The 21,760-nt window shown below is 36.7% G+C and overlaps 4 non-coding genes and 2 pseudogenes across 4 annotated transcripts; all 6 read right to left on the bottom strand.

Moving 5' to 3' along the window:
* Positions 1–5,157: 5,157 nt before the first annotated feature.
* LOC147786104 (signal recognition particle RNA) lies at positions 5,158–5,444 on the bottom strand (annotated as a pseudogene).
* A 308-nt stretch (positions 5,445–5,752) lies between these two features.
* Positions 5,753–6,056, bottom strand: LOC147786103 (signal recognition particle RNA). Its single transcript, XR_015414799.1, has one exon.
* Positions 6,057–6,262: 206 nt separating this feature from the next.
* LOC147786102 (signal recognition particle RNA) lies at positions 6,263–6,565 on the bottom strand. The gene has a single exon (XR_015414793.1).
* Positions 6,566–6,703: 138 nt separating this feature from the next.
* LOC147786101 (signal recognition particle RNA) lies at positions 6,704–7,005 on the bottom strand. The gene has a single exon (XR_015414817.1).
* A 532-nt stretch (positions 7,006–7,537) lies between these two features.
* LOC147786100 (signal recognition particle RNA) lies at positions 7,538–7,849 on the bottom strand. The gene has a single exon (XR_015414821.1).
* Positions 7,850–17,723: 9,874 nt separating this feature from the next.
* LOC147786099 (cytochrome P450 72A397-like) lies at positions 17,724–20,344 on the bottom strand (annotated as a pseudogene).
* Between the last annotated feature and the right edge of the window lie 1,416 nt (positions 20,345–21,760).

Genomic DNA, 21,760 nt, shown 5'->3' with positions numbered 1-21,760 from the left:
CGAAAGCTTTGATATAAGGAAGATCAACTATGTGTTGTTTCCTATTCCAAAAGGCATTTGGGATATTTGAACAAACTTCTATTTCTAATTGAGTTTGTAAAGTTTTGATTTTAAACTGGACAGTCTTATTTTGAATTTGTTCTTCTATTCTTTTGAATGAAATTTCTTCTTTTAAAAAAGAAATTTGTTTTTCTTTATAATTTAATACATTTATTGATTGAATAATTGTAAATTTGTTTTTCTTTATAATTTAATACATTTATTGATTGAATAATTGTATTCTTTTGAAGGTTATTTATTTCGCTAATCATTATGGGGAAAGAAAGTTAAATTTTATCTTTTTTCCTAAGGCTTTTGATTCTAACCCTTTTTCAGTTATTCTAAAAGGATATAATTGAGTAATGAAAGGAGTACCTAGGATTAGTTCTTGTCCTAAGTCTTTTACTGGAAGGAAGGAATTTACTAAGCAAATTCCATCATTGCAAACATGAACTTTTGATAGTTTGTAATTAATTTTGAGTTTGTTGTTGTTAGCACCTCTAAGGCCCTCAGTAGTTTTTTTAAAATAATTTGTAGGTATTAGGCCTTCTTGAATGCAATTTTGATCGGCTCCAGTATCTATGAGAGCCTTTAGTGTGATTTTGAAATCATAAATTTCTAAGGTAACGAGAGCGTACCATTTTTGAAATTGAGAAGTGGTGATGGCTCCAACGAAGGAACTTTGAAAATCTTCTTCATCCAGGTTCGGTTGCGCCGTTTCCTTTTGTGCTGGCAGCCTTTCCTGAAGATTGAGAATTTCTTGACGAAGCGTATAAGATTATGACCTGGTTTTAGATCTTAGCGCCTGTACCTCTTGTTTGAGATTATTAATCTCTCTTTGTAAATCTTGAGTAGTGAGTTCTCTCGGTTTTTCAAATCTTTAGAGAACAGATTGGAGTTTGTAGGGATTTCTTTCTTCCCTTTCAGTTGGCTTAGAGATTGTCATGGCATCCCTAAGTCGTTGAGCAATCTTCTGTTGAATTTCTGGGTCTTGAACTTTTTCTACTACTTCGAGTAGAATTTCTTGATCCTTGGTAAGGACATTTATGCATCCTTCGCACGTCCTTTTTCCTTCTTGTTCTGATTCGTATTCTGTGCTAGAATATGAATCAGATTCTTCTTGGAGTTCGAGGATTTCTCCCTCGCTTGATTGCTCTGAGTCGGTTAGGGTCAGTTGTAATAACTGATTTTTCAGCTCTTGATCTATATCCAACTCATTGATCTTTCCTCTGATTGGACACTTGTTAGCATAGTGTCCTTCTTCACGACATTTGAAGCATGTTTGCTTTTTCTTTCCTCTATGGGTTTTTGTAGGAATATACTTCCTTCTTGAATATGTTGGCTTTTGAGACTGCACGGGTTTACTCCGATATGTTTCTCTAGGCCTGTATGAATGATAAGGTTTTGGATGCGTCTTAACCTTCTTTCGTCTGGAGGTTGATGGAGCTTCTATTCCCTTGCATCCATATTGATCGCAAAATCTGCCAAGCTCTTTTCTGTTTGATATCGAAGAATTGAGCTTGTTTTGAATCTTTGACTCATTACAAAGTCTGAGTCCTTCTTCTATGATGAAGGATGCTATGGATCCGTATGACAAAGTTTGTCATGGAATTGTTCCATTGTACTTTGTCTTAAGACCATCTTTGATCCTCCTTGAGAAGTGTTTTGGTAGTCCATTGACGAAATTCTCTTTCCAGAATTCCAACGAACTATCTGTTCTAATAAGAACTTTGCTGAAGTACATGTCTTTGTACCACCTGAAATCACCTAAGGTAGGGCATTTCAGATTCATGAGTATCTCGGCGGATCTCTCCTGGTATTTTAGAGGGTCGCCGAAGAAGAATTCTATGAGGGTATATATGAGGGTGTTGACAGCATCCTCTACCCTTTCATGTTGTACCTCGGTCCTAGTTGATGGACCTTCTTCTTTGATAATTTGAGTAGTTGGTCTAATGACATAGTGGTTTAATATTTGTTGGCGGGTTGTTTCGTCGAGATATTTGTCCCACCAATCCTTGAGTTGCCCGGTAAAAATTCAGTTACCAAAACTTGAGCTATCTGATGGTCGGATTTATGGCCTTGTAATTTATACGCGCTTGCGGCCATCATCATCTCATTGACAACATTCATTATCAGATAGTCAGACAATCCATCGATATTCCATTCATAGATTGCTAAACCATCTAATGAGCTTGAGTTTGTAGTGTCTTTTCTTCGAACTGGATATCCGAAAAAGACGGTTGAGGATACCAGTTTTTCTGATTACTGGCATTATTTTGACTTCTTCTAGAGATCCTTTCAATTCGATTGTAGAAAGGTTCTTCTCTCTCATTTGCAATCTCGTCTTCGAATTCTTGGTTCTCTTGTCATTGTTAACGACATTGACAGATGAATCTTGAGGCGTCATGGCGGGATTTAATATCCTGTCTAACTTTTCCTTTATCTTGGCCATTGCAGCCTCTTCTTTTGAAATCCTTTTTGTAAATATTTCGAGATTTGCCAGTCTGAGTATTGGTATTGACTCATCAACCTTTGGTACAGAACTGCTTGCCTGTTCCTGCTGAGTACCTGATTTCTTTGAGATTTTTCCCTCGATACTTTCAAGTTGAGTAGCGATCGTGGATAAAATCTTATTTGAATAATTGTTTTGATGCTGGATATTCGTGATATCTTTTAGGGTCGGATTGCCCTTTTCTAGTCCTTCCGGAATATGTTTGAAAGGGCTAGCTTTGACCTTTTCTCCGTAGTAGTTGTCGAATTTGACTTCTTCTAACGGAGGATGTTTCGAATATACCTTGCCTCTTTTGGTAGTCTTCCAACTCCTCTGGGTCAAGGTGCATACCTGCAGAATATTTTCTTCAAACCATTCGAAGAATGGTATATTTTCTTTGATGGCTTCCATATGAGAATACCACTGAGCTCTTAATTCATTTCGCTCAGCGTCTTTGTAGGTTTGGAAGAAGGCATTTCTTTTTGAAGAGTTGGTAGGTGACATAAAATCTGCTTTCAAAAATTCTTTGTCTATCTGGAAATCAGCTGTAATGACATTTAGCTGGCTTTCGTAGACGGATTGAGTATCCATATCCGTATGGGTTGGAGACCTTGAGCCATCTTCATAGTGGATTGACGCCATTTTTTGATCATAACTGACCTCTTTTACCTTTAAGGGGTCATACATTGATCTTGATATTCGTGAAGTACTTGGTCTAGAACTCAGGAATTCTTTTACTTTCGACTCTGACGAAGGTTCTTCGCTGAATTTTTTTTCAACGCTTCCATCGTCATGTTCGATGATTTAGATTGGGTTTTGAGATTCTTTCCGCTTTGGAAGATTTGCATCTTCTATTTTCCAGAGAGTGCTTCTGGTTATTTGATCCCAAGAGAGTGTTTTTGGGACAGTAACTGATGATTATCCAATATTTGCTTCTATGAGCATAGTCGATCCTTTTGGTGAGGATCTTAATGCTCTTGGAGAAATGTTTGTATTCATGAGCTTATAATAAATCCTTAATATGACGACTGAAGAATGGGTTTCAGCCTTGATGTTTAAATTTTTTGACTGTAAATCTAGCATGAGAGCTGATAATATGTGTGGGTCGTGGAGAGACAGAGTAAAGTTTGGATAACAATTGAAATAGACTGGTCCATTCTCTAAATTGGATTGAACCATTCCCAACAAGGAATTTGAGAAATCTTCATGTCTCTTATCTCGTAAGGAGATAAGGACTGGGATATCTAATCCAAGTCTGAACAATAGTTTTACCGCGACTTGGACAAGACCGACATGGAGATAGTTAAACTCTTCACGATGTTGGAGTATAAGAGATCTTGAAAAAAGATTCAGAGATTCCCTATTGCTATGAATTGGGATGTTCTTCTCTGAGAATTTGATGCATGATCTTTGAGTAAAATTGAAGGTTGAAATTTGGTAGATAGTTTTAGGATCTACCTTTGGAATAGTCCAATTTTTGAGTTGATCTTTGATTCTGGCAATCTGGTATTCTTGATTGACAGTATTTGAGATTGTGAGATTTTCTCCCCTTCGATGTTCATTTGAACTTTCTTCTTCATCGGTAGAGCATTTGAGATGGCTTGATTTTCTGAGCTTTCTAAGAAATTCGTTCATAAGATAGATAAGATAAGAGTAGGATGATTTTTCTCTGAATTGTTCAATTGATATTCAAGAGAGAGCTATCGACCGATCGATGCCCTCTTTACATTGATGAAGTCCCTTTATAGACTTCGAGTTTGATCGTAAATTTGAAAAACGTCAACTAAGAGATAAGATCGAATCTAAGAGGATAGGACCCCTGCAAGATCTGTTTCCTATAAGACATAAAGTAAACTAATAATTTAAAAGACTAATAATTTACCGACATTGGTAATTGGCATGTGAGCCTTCACTGTGTGGCTGACAAGTTGTCAATCTGATACCACATAGAAATGCTTAATGACTTGAGCCCTTACGATTTACATGAGCTCTATCATCCTAGCTTAATTAATAATATTTAATACATATTTTTACATAGATGTATTTACATTCTTTCCTACGTTCATCAACATTTCATTTTTTTTTTTTTTTTTTTTTACAATTAGTTTAACGACTATTCAATCATTAAGACAAGGACTATCATATTTTAAATCTATCAATGTGGGATTGTTTTAAAGGAGAAATCTATCATATTTACAGGTAAAAAAATAATACATTCATTCAGAACAAGTGGCTAGCTCGATGTCCATAGTCCGAGCACCAAAGAATATATGTAAAAAAAAAAAAAGAATATATGTAAAAAAAAAAAAAAAAAGAAGTGGATGTCAGGTTGAGGACTACCAAGAGCGGAAGGTTACGCTGCTCTGTGAAGACTACATGTAATTTTAAATCAATTAATGTGGGATTGTTATAAAGGAGAAATCTATCATATTTACTGGTAAGAAAATAATACATTCATTTAGAACAAGTGGCTAGCTCAATGTCCATAGTCCGAGCACCAAAAAATATATGTAAAAAGCACCAAAAAATATATGTAAAAAAAAAAAAAAGTGGATGCACCAAAAAATATATGTAAAAAAAAAAAAAAAAAGTGGATGCACCAAAAAATATATGTAAAAAAAAAAAAAAAAAGTGGATGCAAGAGGTTAATATTGGGCCTAGGAGAATCGACCCGCTATCCTTCCACCGACAAGAGCGGAAGGTTACGCTGCTCTGTGAAACCAGCCTCACGGGGTTTCCTTCAACTCTAAGGGCCATGGACACTAGGCCTTCGCCCAAAGCTCATAGCCCAACTCCCTACTTGGGATGGACAGGCCAAAGAACAACTCCAACAACTCTAACCAATCGGCTGAGCCAACCTCCAACCACTTTGTTGCCCCCATATGGGTTACAAGCTCACATTACCAAGCTCGGCGACTTCCTTAAGACAAGGAGTACTTTATGAACACTACATCCAATTTTAAATCTATCAATGTGGGATTGTTGTAAAGGAGAAATCTATCATATTACAGGTAAAAAAATAATACATTCATTCAGAACAAGTGGCTAGCTCCATGTCTATAGTCTGAGCACCCAAGAATATATGTAAAAAAAAAAAAAAAAAAAGTGCATGTAAGGTTGAGGACTACCAAGAGGTTTATATTGGGTCTAGGAGAATCGACCCAAAAAAAAAAAGTGCAAGTCAGGTTGAGGACTACCAAGAGGTTTATATTGGGGTCTAGGAGAATCGACCCTCAGGTTGAGGACTACCAAGAGGTTTATATTGGGGTCTAGGAGAATCGACCCGCTATCCATCCACCGACAAGAGCGGAAGGTTACGCTGCTCTGTGGAACCAGCCTCACGCGGTTTCCTTCAACTCTAAGGGCCATGGACACTAGGCCTTCGCCCAAAGCTCATAGCCCAACTCCCTACTTGGGATGGACAGGCCAAAGAACAACTCCAACAACTCTAACCAATCGGCTGAGCCAACCTCCAACCACTTTGTTGCCCCCATATGGGTTACAAGCTCACATTACCAAGCTCGGCGATGTCCTTAAGACAATGACTACTTTATGAAGACTATATCCAATTTTAATTTTATCAATGTGGGATTGTTGGAAAGGAGAAATCTATCATATTTACAGGTAAAATACATAAATACATTCATTCAGAACAAGTGGCTACATTCGTTCAGAACAAGTGGATAGCTCGATGTCCATAGTCCGAGCCAGCAAAAATATATTTAAAAAAAAAAAAGTGGATGTGAGGTTGAGGACTACCAAGAGGTTTATATTGGGCCTAGGAGAATTGACCCGCTATCCTTCCACCGACAAGAGCGGAAGGTTACGCTGCTCTGTGAAACCAGCCTCACGCGGTTTCCTTCAACTCTCAGGGCCATGGACACTAGGCCTTCGCCCAAAGCCTATAGCCCAACTCCCTACTTGGAATGGACCAGCCAAAGAACAACTCCAACAACCCTAACCAATGAGCTGAGCCAACCTCCAACAACTTTGTTGCCCCCATATGGGTTACAAGCTCACATTACCAAGCTCGGTGATTTTCTTAAGACAATGACTACTTTATGAAGACTACATCCAATTTTAAATCTATCAATGTGGGATTGTTGTAAAGGAGAAATCTATCATATTTACCGGAAAAAAAATAATACATTCGTTCAGAACAAGTGGCTATATAAAAATATATGTAAAAAAAAAAAAAAATGGATGTTTATATGGGGCCTAGGAGAATCGACCCGCTATCCTTCCATCGACAAGACAGGAAGGTTACACTGCTCTGTGAAACCAGCCTCACGCGGTTTCCTTCAATTTTAAGGGCCATGGACACTAGGCCTCCGCCCAAAGCCCAAAGCCCAACTCCCTACTTCCGAATGGATTGGCCGAAGAACAACTCTAACAACCCTAACCATTGGGCTGAGCAACCTCCAACCACTTTGTTGCCCCCATATGGGTTACAAGCTCACATTACCAAGCTCGACGATGTCCTTAAGACAATGACTACTTTATGAAGACTACATCCAATTTTAAATCTATCAATGTGGGATTGTTGTAAAGGAGAAATCTATCATATTTACAGGTAAAAAAATAATACATTCATTCAGAACAAATGGCTAGCTCGATGTCAATAGTCCGAGCCACCAAAAATATTTGTAAAAAAAAAAAAAAAAAAAAAAAAAAAACGCTACTCTGTGAAACAAGCCTCACGCGGTTTCCTTCAACTCTAAGGGCCATGGACACTAGGCCTTCGCCCAAAGCCTATAGCCCAACTCCATACTTTGAATGGACAGGCCAAAGAACAACTCCAACAACCCTAACCAATCGGCTGAGCCAACCTTCAACTACCAAGCTCAGTGATTTTCTTAAGACAATGACTACTTTATGAAGACTACATCCAATTTTAAATCTATCAATGTGGGCCCCCATATGGGTTACAAGCTCACATTACCAAGCTCAGTGATTTTCTTAAGACAATGACTACTTTATGAAGACTACATCCAATTTTAAATCTATCAATGTGGGATTGTTGTAAAGGAGAAATCTATCATATTTACCGGAAAAAAAATAATACATTCCACCCGCTATCCTTCCATCGACAAGAGCGGGAAGGTTACACTGCTCTGTGAAACCAGCCTCACGCGGTTTCCTTCAATTTTAAGGGCCATGGACACTAGGCCTCCGCGCCCAAAGCCCAAAGCCCAACTCCCTACTTCCGAATGGACTGGCCGAAGAACAACTCTAACCAACCCTAACCATTGGGCTGAGCAACCTCCAACCACTTTGTTGCCCCCATATGGGTTACAAGCTCACATTACCAAGCTCGACGATGTCCTTAAGACAATGACTACTTTATGAAGACTACATCCAATTTTAAATCTATCAATGTGGGATTGTTGTAAAGGAGAAATCAATCATATTTACAGGTAAAAAAATAATACATTCATTCAGAACAAGTGGCTAGCTCGATGTCCATAGTCCGAGCCACCAAAAATATATGTAAAAAAAAAAAAAAAAAAAAAGTGGATGTCAGGTTGAAGACTAACAAGAGGTTTATATTGGGCCTAGGAGAATCGACCCGCTATCCTTCCACCGACAAGAGCGGAAGGTTACGCTGCTCTGTGAAACTAGCCTCACGCGGTTTCCTTCAACTCTAAGGGCCATGGACACTAGGCCTTCACCCGCTGCTCTGTGAAACCAGCCTCACGCGGTTTCCTTCAACTCTAAGGGCCATGGACACCTATCATTCTCACCTGTCCAAACACTCTTAAGGTCTCAAATTTTAATATTTTTATGCAATTACAACATATTATGGGTTTCATTTATTTAACTTTGAAGAGTTTTTTTGAATTATTTTGATATTGAAACTTAAAATAGATAAATACATTGATTTAAAACAAATCGGTCGACAATTATAGACATTCAAATATTCCTACAAAAATTGAGCCAAAAAAATTTGGAAAGTTTTAAAGTTACATTTCTGAAATTGGAAAAAAGTAGTTGGCAAGCTCGATGTCCTTAGTCCAAGCCACCAAAAATATATGTAAAAAAATTGGATGTCAGGCTGAGGACTATCCAGAGAGGTTTATATTGGGTCTAGGAGAATTGACCCGGTATCCTTCCACCGAAAATACCGGATGGTTACGCTCCTTTGTGACCATTGAGAATTTCGTGAGAACCACTCGAAAAGTAGTTCAATTTTATGAAAAACTAAAGTGGTTCGGTTTTAGGGTTGATGTGGTCGGTTCAGTTCAATTGGCCACATCATCGTCTCTTCCTCCACAAGGGAAGGACACGACTCATGGCGTTGCTCCTCCGTTTGAAAATGGAGTTCGCCAGCTCATTCCAGAGCATTTCTCCCCTCGATTCCTTCATAAAACATAAAGATGAACTGTCAAGGAAGAGTTTGGGATAGATATCTCACCTGCTCGTGAACTACAGCGTAAGTTATAGACGTTCAAAGTCGGGGAAAACTCGTTTTGTTGCCGGAGTAAACCTAGGAGGTGTTGTTATTAGTTACGACGATGCAGACACTGTTAGGCCACACCTCCTCACCAAATATCCTCCTTACACCTTTCTTAAACTAAAGGCATAATTCGTAGAGGTTGCTTGGGCGTGGTTGAGGCGAATTTTGAGTTCCTTCCCTCGATCTACAACTTAACCTAGAACATGATTTTTCCGTTGGTCAGCTCAAACTAGGCCATCAAACATGTTCCATTTAATCCCCTCAAGCTATTGGAAACATCAATTTTGGATTTTAAGTGCCGTAAGTAAGAATTTGAATTTTGTCCCCAAAACTTACCGATATCGAATTTCTTTGGTTACGCTTGTTCTTAAGGTTGTCTCCCTTCGAGACCTTGTTAAAAAATGATCCTTAGTTGTGTAGAAATTAATTGGGATTGGATTTGTTCATCATGACGATTCTTGTTCTTTGAAAACCTTTGAATTCTTATTCTTGGGGTTACCAGCTTTATTTCTTATGCTCTTTCATGTGAACTTTTAAACTTATATTTTATAGATCTTCTGCTCACAAATAAAAAATAAGGTCCCACCAACATTTGAACTCTTATTGGATTCAAAGTTCAATGTCTTAACCACTAGACCACAAATATATATAAAATTTGTGTAAAATAAATATTTTAACTTAAAAAACATAAATAGTATTTTCATATACTTTTAAAACTTTGAAAATGATTAATGTGTCCTCACTTTTTAGTTTTGCATCCAATAGGATTTCAACACATTAAAATTAATTAATTTATTAGATTAGGCGTACAATTATTCTACCATTCTTTTTCAACTGTGCCAACATATATATGGTTAAAAAAATTGTGAAATAAGCTTTTTATCCCTATGATGTGGATAAGAAAAAATTAGAAGCAGTCCGAGTATTTGATTTTGGACCTCTTTCTCCCTCAGCAAGAATCGTACACTAGATCTTTTACTTTTATTTTGGAGAACTTTTCTATTTTAGTCAAACTTCTGCATTATTGGTCATTTCAAGAATTGAACTGAAGGTCTTTTACCCATTAAAATGGAATTTAAAATTTTTAAAATGTCAACTTAGGTACAATTATTAGTTATTGCTTGATATTTTGCTCCCTATTGACTTATGATTCTACTTATGAACAAAAGGATTAAGAATCAGACTCAAAGACCTCTCACATCAAACGCTTGAATCAGACAACTAGACGAACAATATTCTTACCATTATTATTGTAACACTCAAAAAATGAAGGAAATTAGCTCCAACAAGAATAAGCCGCCATGTAAGACCCAAAGAGTCGAAGGAAAAAAATTAAGAGGATGAAGAAAGGACAAAGGTCTTAAGCAAGTTATGTCTATACGGTAAGAATTAATCTTAACGACTTAAGCTCTTTAGAAAAGGACGAAAAAGGTCATTTTCCAATTTTTAAGAAATTTTCCAAATTTTTAATTCCTTAGATGCTCGGGAAAAATGACCAAAGGGACGAACATGTTTTAGAAAAATTAGTGTTTTTTCGAGAAAAATAATAATAAAATATTCAAAAAGTAGCAAAACACCAAAATACCCCTAAAATTATGGATAATTACGGATATGCCATTGTGCTCAAAATTAGAACCACCTCCTGCACAAAATCCTTCGAATCTCAAAATCCAGCCGTTGGATCTTCTCTAAAATTGGACACCATCTAGAACATTCACAAGTCATCAAATCCAACGATCAGAACTCAAATTGGTTGTTGGTAGCTCACTAATCGGAGATGATATTTTCGACAAATTTTCTAAAAAATTCAATCTCCAAATCATGACGATTCTGGAGGTTTCAACGTTGGTGGAAGTTTTTCCTATAAAGTCTAAAGTTGGGGCAACAATATGGAACAAGATTAGAGCAAGGTCGAGCTCCCAATCGTAAGCAATAAGCGTTTAGATTTTTTGTCTCCTACGACCAGATTTCTTCCAAATTCGAGAGCAATTCTCCACCATTTCCCTTCAAACTTGTTCCTACAATTTCTAAACAAGATTGCCCACAAGTTCTATGAAGGAATAGGGTGTTAAAAGTGCCTAGAAACTTTTCTCCCAATCCAATCAGCCATTAAAGAGTTTCAAGGAAAACTTGAAAATACAACTAAATGATACACGATAAATCTTCAAGCAAGAGTAATTCCAATTTGTTACTGCACCGCGAAAAAATGTTTTCATAGAAGATCATCAAGAGAAATAACCTCAGGAATGAGCCCAATTGAAGGAAATCAATTTTAGGCTCAAAATTGGGGGCAAGTGTCGGATTCCTATCTATAGTCAAATTTCATTCAATTTAAGGATTCCTTTAGCTTCAGAGGACGAAGTTGAGTAACTTTGATGAATGAATTGAGAGTTGAAATGTCGTAGAAGAAGCTACCCAAGAGAATGAAAATCTAGTGTTTTGGGTGAGTTGCAGACCGAGAACGATTTATGGAAATTGAGGTCCCACACTCAAAGATGTTCTTCCAAACCAGTTTTTTTAGCTTGAGGAAAGGATATGAAAGAGGTCCCATGAAGAAATCGGGCCTTGAAAATCCATAGAATTGGCTACCCAATAAAAAATCCTCTATTTTTGCTCAGACCAGAAATCAATTTTTGGACAAACTTGGGAAGGGAATATCTTGTGCTACAATTCACAGGTATGAAATCAATCCCTAGCCCTTCCTTGTAACAAAATCTTTAAGTTTCATGAAGAAATTGAGGGGAGAAACACTATGAATGATGTTGTGGAGCTCGAGTTTCAGACGGCGGCGCAAAGGACGTGTGCATCTTCGTCTTGTCCAGAGGAAGAAGACAATGACGTGGTCTGTTCAGTTGAATCGGCCATGTGAACCTAAATTTCGACTTTCCCTTGATTTTTTTCAGTTTAAATCTCCTTCCAGTCCGGTTCTGATGAAAAATCTTATGGTTCAAGAAACTAGACACAATAAGGAGTTTGTGGAAAAAAAATTTGAGGTAGTTCGGATACTAAAAGCTAAAGAACTTAAGTCCCAGTAACTGAGAGCTAGTCATGGTTTAATTTTTTTTGTCGGTAACTAGGAGCTGGTCGTGGTTACTGTAACGACCCAAAATTTTCTACTTAATTTAAGGTCGCTACTGTATACATACCATAAACATTGAATGCGAAAGACTTCATTTAAATTCCATAAAACATAACCTTTATCTTAAAACACAACTATGGACTTACGTGTTTCGAAAACATCTTTAAAACGACACAACAAAAGACCCGAAATAAAATAAATAAGCGTTTAAGTTTAAAACATCCTATTCTATCCTAAGTCTAAGAAAATAAATGCCACTATCCTATGCATGTGCCATGATCTTGAGTTGTGATGCCGTCGTCAGCGGTACAGGAATGCCTTGCCTTAACCTGAAAAATGTAGCAGCACATGGCTTGAGTATTTAAAGAAATACTCAGTAAGTGACCCCACTATTGGGGTTAAATGCAACAATCACATGCAATGAAATGATGGGACCTATCTTTCATTTCTTTTCGTTTCGTTTCGTTTCATTTCATTTCGTTTCGTTTCGTTTCGTTTTCCCTACGGTGTAATCCTAACAGGTAATCGTGGACATGTACCATATACTCTACACGCAGCCCATACGTGCGAGTATGGGCTCACCAGCTAGTTCGCACACCGCTGGGCCACTGTCCCTAGCCGGTGGGCATGCTCTGGGGGCCCACCGGGACCCGTTAAAACTAAAACCGTCATGGCAGCGCTATGTAGGGCATAACGATCGTTGTCCTGCCATTTGGATGTACGCGTCCGTACCCTCGTGATGGGGATAGGGGTATCCCCCCAAATGCATGATCACACAATATGCATGAGGTCCCACTAGTCCTACAGTCATCATTTAATGATCATAACCCCGTGTCACGTTTTCATGCTTACATGTCATTCTCATTCTCATTTCATTACATATCATACATATTCCTAGCGGGGTTATGTATCATGCAATTTACCGTATTTCATGTCATACAATTCATTCAGTTACATTTCAATACTCATACAACAAGCCATAATCGTACAAGGGCCACACATCGTCACATGTATTCATATCACATCAACTAAGCAGCATAAATAACATACATTCACGTTCACATGATTTCGTACTTAAGCACAATAATCTAGCATACAATGTATCATATCATAACCAAGTCAATAACGTAAACACTTCATAGTCATAACGTTCTCTAACTTACCATAGCCTTAACGTTCTTATACCTATCACAGACATATCATTACGTGACGTACCTTAGTCATATCATCACCAGAACGTATCCTAATGCCATCGTTCTATCAATCTATCACAAACCTATCCCTTTCTACCCATAACCTAACCGTATTCTTTCATCAATCTCTCCTATCCATAGCACTTCGGTATGTAACCTAACCTTAACGTTTCATGAACGTATCTTACTCCTATCGTTACATTTTGTTTTGTGCATCCTTCTCGTATCCTTTCTCAAACATCTCCTAGAGCACATCGTACCATAATTATTATCATACAATCCACATATTATATAACATAACATAACATATAGGAAGCATACCGATCCACAGACAATTCACACATATATATATGACACGTGCAGAACCACAGGGCACGTGTCAACATCAAAAATAACCATGCCGATAGTAAGGTCACTTACCTGGCTAGCTTAAGTCGTTGTCACGAATATATCTTTAATGAAAGTTTGATTCCGTCCGGGTCCACCTATATGAGCCCATGACATTAGTTTCGGGTTTGAATTCTACAACATTATTTCTCTAATTTACATTGTCCATTGTTAGAAGTCTTGAAATGTTATATATCTATAATTATATTTTTATTAAAAATCTCATTTTTCATGGTTATTGTGGTATAAAAAGTAGATACAACTAAGTTATTCTGAGCTTTACTGTTTTCTGTATTTACTATTTACCTTTCTCTCCATATTTAGTTTGTGGTTTTTAATTCCCTAATCTCTTCTTTTTTTTTTTATCTGTTGGCTTTTTAATTCTGTTCTCATGTATTCCAAATTTACAGTGGATCTTTATTTCCAAATCTTTCCTTATCTCAGTGTTTCCTATTTCCTTATCTCAGTTTCCTATTCAGAAGTTTTCTTGGCCATTCTATCTTTAATCTATTCATTTGGCTACTGATAAAAATTTAATCTAATATTACTGATATGCATGATTGACTAGAATTGTATAAATTGTTTGACATTTAATTTCTAACTAAAAGATGGATCATGGTAATAATTAAGATCTAACTATAATTTCTAAAAAATAGGATAAAAGAAAATAAAGATTTAATACATACCTTATTAATCAGATCTATCTTCACGTAAATCTTCAGCTAATCTCAGCTGGGTAAAGGTCATTCTCATCTTTTTTTTTTTTTTTTTCCTTCAAGTAAATCTGACAATTATTGTTTTTCTTTTTTCTGTTTGCAGTAACTGTTACTTTCTGGCGTCAGGCGTTGAGGAGAGATAATTGTGGGAAGGGATGAGAGATTAGTGGAGAGAACTGGGGAAATGTTGTTTTTATTTATTTATTATTATTATTTTAACTACCTTATTATAATTATTTTTATTTGTTTATTTATTTATTTTTTTTTGGCTATTACAGTTACATCTTTTTTTAATGTAACTAGTAGTTAGTCGTTATTACATTTTTTTTCTTAGGTAACTAAGAGCTGGTCGTGGTTACGTTCCTAGCTTAACTTAAGGTTGTAATTAAAAGCCTACATACAAGTAGGCAATTTATTGAGTTCTTAAGCACTTCATGTTTACCTTTTTTTTAGGTAACTAGGAGTTAGTAGTGGCTACTTTCCAAGTTTAGCTTAAGGTTACAATTAAGAGCCTACACACAAGTAGGCTACTTTTTGAATTCTTTTTTTTAGGTAACTAGGAGTTAGTCATGGCCACGTTCCAAGCTTAGCTTAAGGTTGCAATTAAGAGCCTACACACAAGTAGGCTACTTTTTGAATTCTTTTTTTTAGGTAACTAGGAGTTAGTCATGGCCACGTTCCAAGCTTAGCTTAAGGTTGCAATTAAGAGCCTACACACAAGTAGGCTACTTTTTGAATTCTTATTCACTCCATGTTAAAAAATTATTTATGTAACGGTTTTACAAAGCCTAAAGCATTTGGTGACATACAATTAAAACATTTACAAAGCCCAACACTTTAAAATAAATTAATTGATTTGTATTAGTTCAAAGTCTAATCTCTTGACCACTAGACCATGAGACCACAAATATTTACAAAATTTGTGTGTAATAGATCTCTGAATTTTTAAGACACCTAAGTAATGTGGAACTTTATACATGACCTTAAAACGGGGTTATTAGGTTACTAGTAAGTTTTCACGCCCATGGAATCACGTTAGGTTGCACTTTAATGTTTCACTAAGTTAAAACTAATATGTTTTGATGCTACTCCATAATAAGCCTATGTTAATTTATAAACCATGTTCCAAGAATATATGTAGGATCAATTGAATACCATGGTAAATAAGTTGCTAGGATCATACCCAAAAGTGACGTTATCTCCCATCACGCGATGTATGACGATGCCCCTATTCCTTTTTTATGTGGGATGCCCTACACTATGTATCATGAGAAGGATGATAAGGAGGGCCTCCTATTTCCCTTACTTAGATGAGATACACTGCATCAGAATTTACTAGTAGGATGATACGATCATGATAGCGCCACTCTTGTGTTCACAGGAAGAAAACTAAAGCTTACTCTAGGGAAAAGTTTTTAGGATCAGAAAGTGATAGTTAAGAATATAAGCTCTAAGTGTCAAGCCTTAGAAACTCAATAAGAAATAACATCCTAATAATGTTTCCCTTAAAAGCCTACAAGTAGGCTACTTATTGACTTTTTATTCCCTCCATGTTTACATTTTTTTTTTCAGGTAACTAGGAGTTGGTCGTTAATGGGAGCGAACTTTAGAGCATGGGTGATAAGACAATCCTAATCCTCAGCCCAACGATCTAAGCTTTTCTTGGAGCAAAAATCCTTGAATCAAAGAAATTAACCCTTCTTTTTTCAAAATTCTGATCAACCAAGAGAGAAGACTAAAAATAGATTACCTCTCGATTTTAAATATTTGTAGTCACTCCACAGTTGAACTTGATCAAGGCTGGATTGAATGGCTCAGATGTAATCGTACCATCAGAATTGCATGAAACTTAGAAATGACAGAGCTGATGCTCAAATTTCTAAGGGTAGAAATCCTAGAAATGACAGAGCGCTCAAATTTCTAAGGGTAAAAATCCCAACTTGATAGCTTCATTTTATTCATAAAAAATCCCCATTTTATGTAGAAATCCCACTCTCATTTAAACCTTAAAAAAAAAAAAAAAAAAAGTTAGGACGACTTTGACAAGTTACTTCCCCATCCTATGGGGAATGCAACAAGTTATGGAATTATAATAATAAATAAAGTTTGCAAATAAATTATCAATTAAGTGCTATCTATAGCAACTCCATCCTCCCCTCCAACCGAATAAATATTCACTTTCGAAACTTCAAATGATCCTTAGTCAATCAAAACAACTTGTAACACATGAAATGGAGGTTGAATCGAGTCTATCCAATTTTATAAATGAAAAATGAATGTTTGTTGAATATTCTTGGCCTTGGATTGTATAATAAGTCTAGTTGAAATATTTGGAACATCATGATACTTATTAGAGGGCCATGAATAACCTTTGTCTTTAACTTAGTATATGTAACACCCCAAACTCATTGCTAGCAGATATGTCCTCTTTAGGTTTTCCCTTTCGGGCTTCCCCTTAAGGGTTTTGAAACCCCATCTGCTAGGAAGAGATTTACACACTCTTATAAACAATGTTTTGTTTCCATCTCCAACGAATGTGGGATCTCACAATTCACCCTCCTTCAAGGCTCAGTGTCATCACTAGCACTAGTTCCTCTCTTTAATTGATGTGGGATCTCACAATCAACCCCCTTTGGGGCCCAGTGTCCTCGTTTGAACTCGTTCCTCTCTCCAATCGATGTGGGATCTCACAATATACCCCCCTTCGAGACCCAGCAACTTTGCTGGCACTCGTTCTTCTCTGCAATTGATATGGGATCTCACAATCCACCCCTCTTTAGATCGCACCGCGTCTTGCTCTGATACCATTTGTAACAGTCCAATCCTCTTCTGGCTTTCCCTTTCGGGCTTCCCCTCAAGGTTGTTAAAACGCGTCTACTAGGGAGAGGTTTTCACACTTTTATAAAAAATGTTTTGTTCCTCTCTCCAATGAATAAAGCCACCAAATGTTTTGTCCTTCATGTCTAATTAGTGTTCTAAATGAACCCTAATTGGAGGGCTAATGATGAGGAAAGAAAAACACAAGGAAAAAAAAAAAAAAAAGGGAGAATGGAGTCCCACTGTGGCCACATATCTTTCATTAAAAAAATTGAGAATGATGGAGAGGCAAGGATTTTGGGCTTTTGGTTCTTGTTTTCTTCAAATTTAAGATGATTTTTTTTTAATAAGCTTTTGAATTTTTGGTGGGTGGTTGGTGGAAAATTTTCATATCATTAAATTGATCCCCTAAATAAATTTATCCGTTTTTGAACTTTTAATACTTGGTATATTATTGTGTTTTCAAGTCACCTATAAAATTTGGTAGCTATTAGATATGCCTAAGATGGTAAACGGAGGAGGAGTAAAATGACCATAATGCCTTTCATCCAAATGGGAAGAACCCAACTTGATTTTGTGTCACTCTTGAAACTCCCTCAGCAAATCTGTCGGGATTAAACTCATTTGCATCATCACCCCATAGCTTTTTATCACGATGGATAAGAACAATTGGGAAACTCTCGCTGGTAAAGTCAAGTTTTCAAGTTTTGTTTTGTTTTGAACGAGACGAGTAAGTAACCCTGCTGGTTGGTATAATCTCAGGACTTCGTTCAATATCATCGTAACCTAAATGTTGGGAATAACATAAAGTTTAACCAATGAAATAATAAAATAAAAAAATGAAAATATATAGAAGAGAGTCTTACTCAAAATTTTTAGACAATTTAAACCATCAAAATCTGGTTTGATGTTACCAAAGACTTGTAGGACCTCTTCCCTTGCTAGATCTTGCCATTTTGTGTATGAGCTCAATAAAACCATAGTCAAAACTAGTAGCATTGTTGTGGTTTCTTGGCCAGCGAGGTAAAAGATTCTACATTCTTCTACTATGTCTTTGATACTCATTGCGATATCGTTGTTTTTGTGCTCTCGAATTTCTTTCAAATTTGATTTTAAGAGGATGCTTAATAGATCCGTATGCATAGCTTCACCTGCCATCATAGCCCTTTGCCTTTTGTTGATAGCCCAAGAGCAACGTTTTTAATTCTTTGCTCATCTTTTTCATTATATTGTTTGACTTTGTTGGTACAAGCCTGCACAAACGTTATAATAAGATGTTATACGAAATTTCATAAATAATGTTCCTATGAGATCTCACATCGATTGGAGAGAGGAATGAGTGCCAGCAAGGATGTTGGCCCTGAAGGAGATGGATTGTGAGATCTCACATTGGTTGGAGAGGGGAACAAAGCATTTTTTATAAGGGTGTGGAATCTTCTTTCTAGCCGGCGCGTTTTAAAAACCTTGAGAGGAAGCCTAAAAGTGAAAGTCCAAAGAGGACAATATCTGTTAGCGGTGGGCTTGGGCTGTTACAAATGATATCAGAGCTAGACACTAGGCGGTGTACCAGCGAGGACGTTGGCCCCAAAGGAGGGTTGATTGTGAGATCCCACATCGATTGGAAAGAGGAACGAGTGTCAGTGAGAACGTTGGGCCCCGAAGGAGGGTTGATTGTGAGATCCCACATCGATTGGAAAGAGGAACAAGGGTCAGTGAGGACGCTGGGCCCTAAATGAGGTGGATTGTGAGATTCCACATCGATTGAAGAGAGAAACGAGTGCCTCCGAGGACTTTGAGCCCCAAAAGTTGGTGGATTATAAGATCTCACATTGGTTGGAGAGGGGAACGAAAGATTCTTCCTAAGAGTGTGAAAATCTCTCCATATAGCATAAGCGTTTTAAAACTTTGAGAAAAATCCCTAAAAAAAGACTCATATTCATGTCTAAATGGATTAGGTATTTAAGCAATAAATAAGAATCTATAAATTGAATTGTGCAAGAGTTCACCTCCATCCTAGTATGTAAACAGTAGATATAACTTTAACGACTAGATTCTCAGGTTGTTTAAGACGTATAAAGATCATTTTTCCTTGTTCATAGCTGCTTCCAAATGCTGTTCGAGAAATCACATCAGCTGCAAAGTGTTCCAAATGAGGCATCACATCCAATTCATAATATCCATCTTCTGAAACCACTTCTTCCCACTTCCTAATCTTCTCGGTGCAACTCTCACACATTACAGGACACCATGTCGTGTATAGGAATTTAAGCATATATATGAACAATTAGACTCCCAAAAATATTGTTGCTCAATGTTTTTAAACCAATCTAACTGTTAGTTATAACAACTCAAGCCAACCGTGAGTAGATATTATCTTGTTCGGAATTTTTATTTCAGGGTTTGTCCCAAAGTTTTTAAAATGCATTTGTTAGAGAGAAAGTTTCCACATCCTTGCTTCGTTCTTCTCCCCAATTGGTGTGGGATCTCACAAATAGACGCGTTTACAAGAGTGTGGAAACCTCTCCGTAGCACACACATTTTTAAAACCTTTAGGGGAATTCTGAAAGAGAAAGCCCAAAGAGGACAATATCTACTAACGGTGGGATTGGGCTGTTACAAATGGTTTCAGAGCTAGACACTGGTAGGTGCCAGTGAGGAGAAAGGAACGAGTGTCAGCGAGGATGCTGGGCCCTATAGAAGAGTGGATTGTGAGATTTCACATCGGTTGGAGAGAGGAATGAAGTATTAAGAGTGTGAAACATCTCCCTAGCAGACACGTTTTAAAACTGTGAGGCTGACGGTGATATGTAACGGTCCAAAACGAACAATATCTACTAGCGGTGGGCTTGAGCTGTTACAAGTCGTATCGACACCAACAATTGTACAAAATTAAACTTAATAATACTAACTATGAGTTTATTTATTTTGATATCGAATTACAAGAAGAATGCATACCTTCAAGTATTTGAAATGAAAGGCTGGATTGATTATCTTTCTATGTTTAACCATTTGGGTCCCATTTGGGTCCTTCATGACTAGGAAGTCCATGGAAAAGCTTGTAAGAGGGTTGATAGTTGGCTTATGAATATCATGCATTAAACAAAGTGCAGCTTTGAGTTGATCAGGGTCCATGATGTGCACTCTTTGATATGGTCCAACCCACATGAATTAATGAACTAATTCTTTCCTGTATTTAGTATAAACAAACATCTGAAAATATTAAACATCTTTCCTAAAACCACTGCATCTAAATGGTAATAAAAGTTTTCAATTAATAATCATCAAATAAATTACAAAGAAAATGGGATGATCTCAATTTATAATCATCAAATAAATTACAAAGAAAATGAGAAGATCAATTTATAATAATCAAATAAATTACAAAGAAAATGGGAAGAACAATAAATGAAAGGACAAAGCTAAGTCTAGTTATGTTTGCTAATTTATAAGTAATGGTGACTTATAAAAGATGTTTCGTTATCCTCCCCAATCGATGTGAGATCTCACACTACACCCCCCTCCCCTTCGGGGCCCAACGTCCTCGCTTGCACTCGTTTCTTTCTTCAATGGATGTGGGACCCCCACCAAATCCACCTTTCTTCGGGGCTCCACCTCCTTGCTGGCACATCCCCCAGTATCTTGCTCTAATATCATTTGTAATGGTCCAAACCCACCGCTAATGGATACTATCATCTTTGGACTTTCTCTTTTGGGCTTTCTCTCACGTTTGTAAGGAAGAGATTTCCACACACTTATAAAGAGTATTTTGTTCACCACCGATATGGGATCTCTCACTAATCATATATAGCTTGATCACTTCTTTTTAAGAATAATTATTTTCAATCTTTTTTAAATATAATAAATTGAGAGGTAGGAAGGTTTTAAATAAATTTAAGGGAAGAAATACCTCTAAAGTTACTATTAAATATGCTTACGTCATATTTGCTTGATTTTTCTAAAGAGATTTTTTTAATCAATTATCTTGTCCTTTTATATTTATGATTAAATTATCTTTATTATTAATGCTAATGGACAATTAAAATTAAATTAAGCACACTACATAATTATTTTTTGACATAATTTTAAACATCAATTAATGAGGCTATAAATAGAATCAATTCAAAATCCAGTTAGACCGGCTTGCTTGAACATCTTTAGTAGGGAATTCAATTACATATTAGATTTAGGTATTTTGTTTGGTGGTTGTAATGCGCGTTGAAATAAACGAGAAATAACATAAAGTAAAAATGCCTTCTAGTTTGAAAATGCAACTAACCTATACTAACCTATAATCTAATAATTCAAATTATGAAATTACCCTAAGCATGGGTCATGGTCTCCTAGGTGCGATGCCACCGTCAACCGAGAGGAGCTTTATCTTTATCTGAAAATGAGAGTAGCACATGGTTAGAATATTTTAAGAAATACTCAATAAGTGACCCCCGGTCGGAGTTAAATGCAAGCACATATAATTTCATGAACGAGACCTATCATAACAGTGTATTTTCCTATGGCGGCTAACCTAAATGGGCAATTTGAATGTGTACTTTCCCTACACATAGTCCACACGTGCAAGCATGG

Source organism: Cucurbita pepo, unplaced genomic scaffold, assembly GCF_057944985.1.
Source record: "Cucurbita pepo subsp. pepo isolate OVF unplaced genomic scaffold, ASM5794498v1 scafford_5, whole genome shotgun sequence".
NCBI classification, from domain to species: domain Eukaryota; kingdom Viridiplantae; phylum Streptophyta; class Magnoliopsida; order Cucurbitales; family Cucurbitaceae; genus Cucurbita; species Cucurbita pepo.
This window is presented reverse-complemented; position numbering and strand designations above follow the sequence as displayed.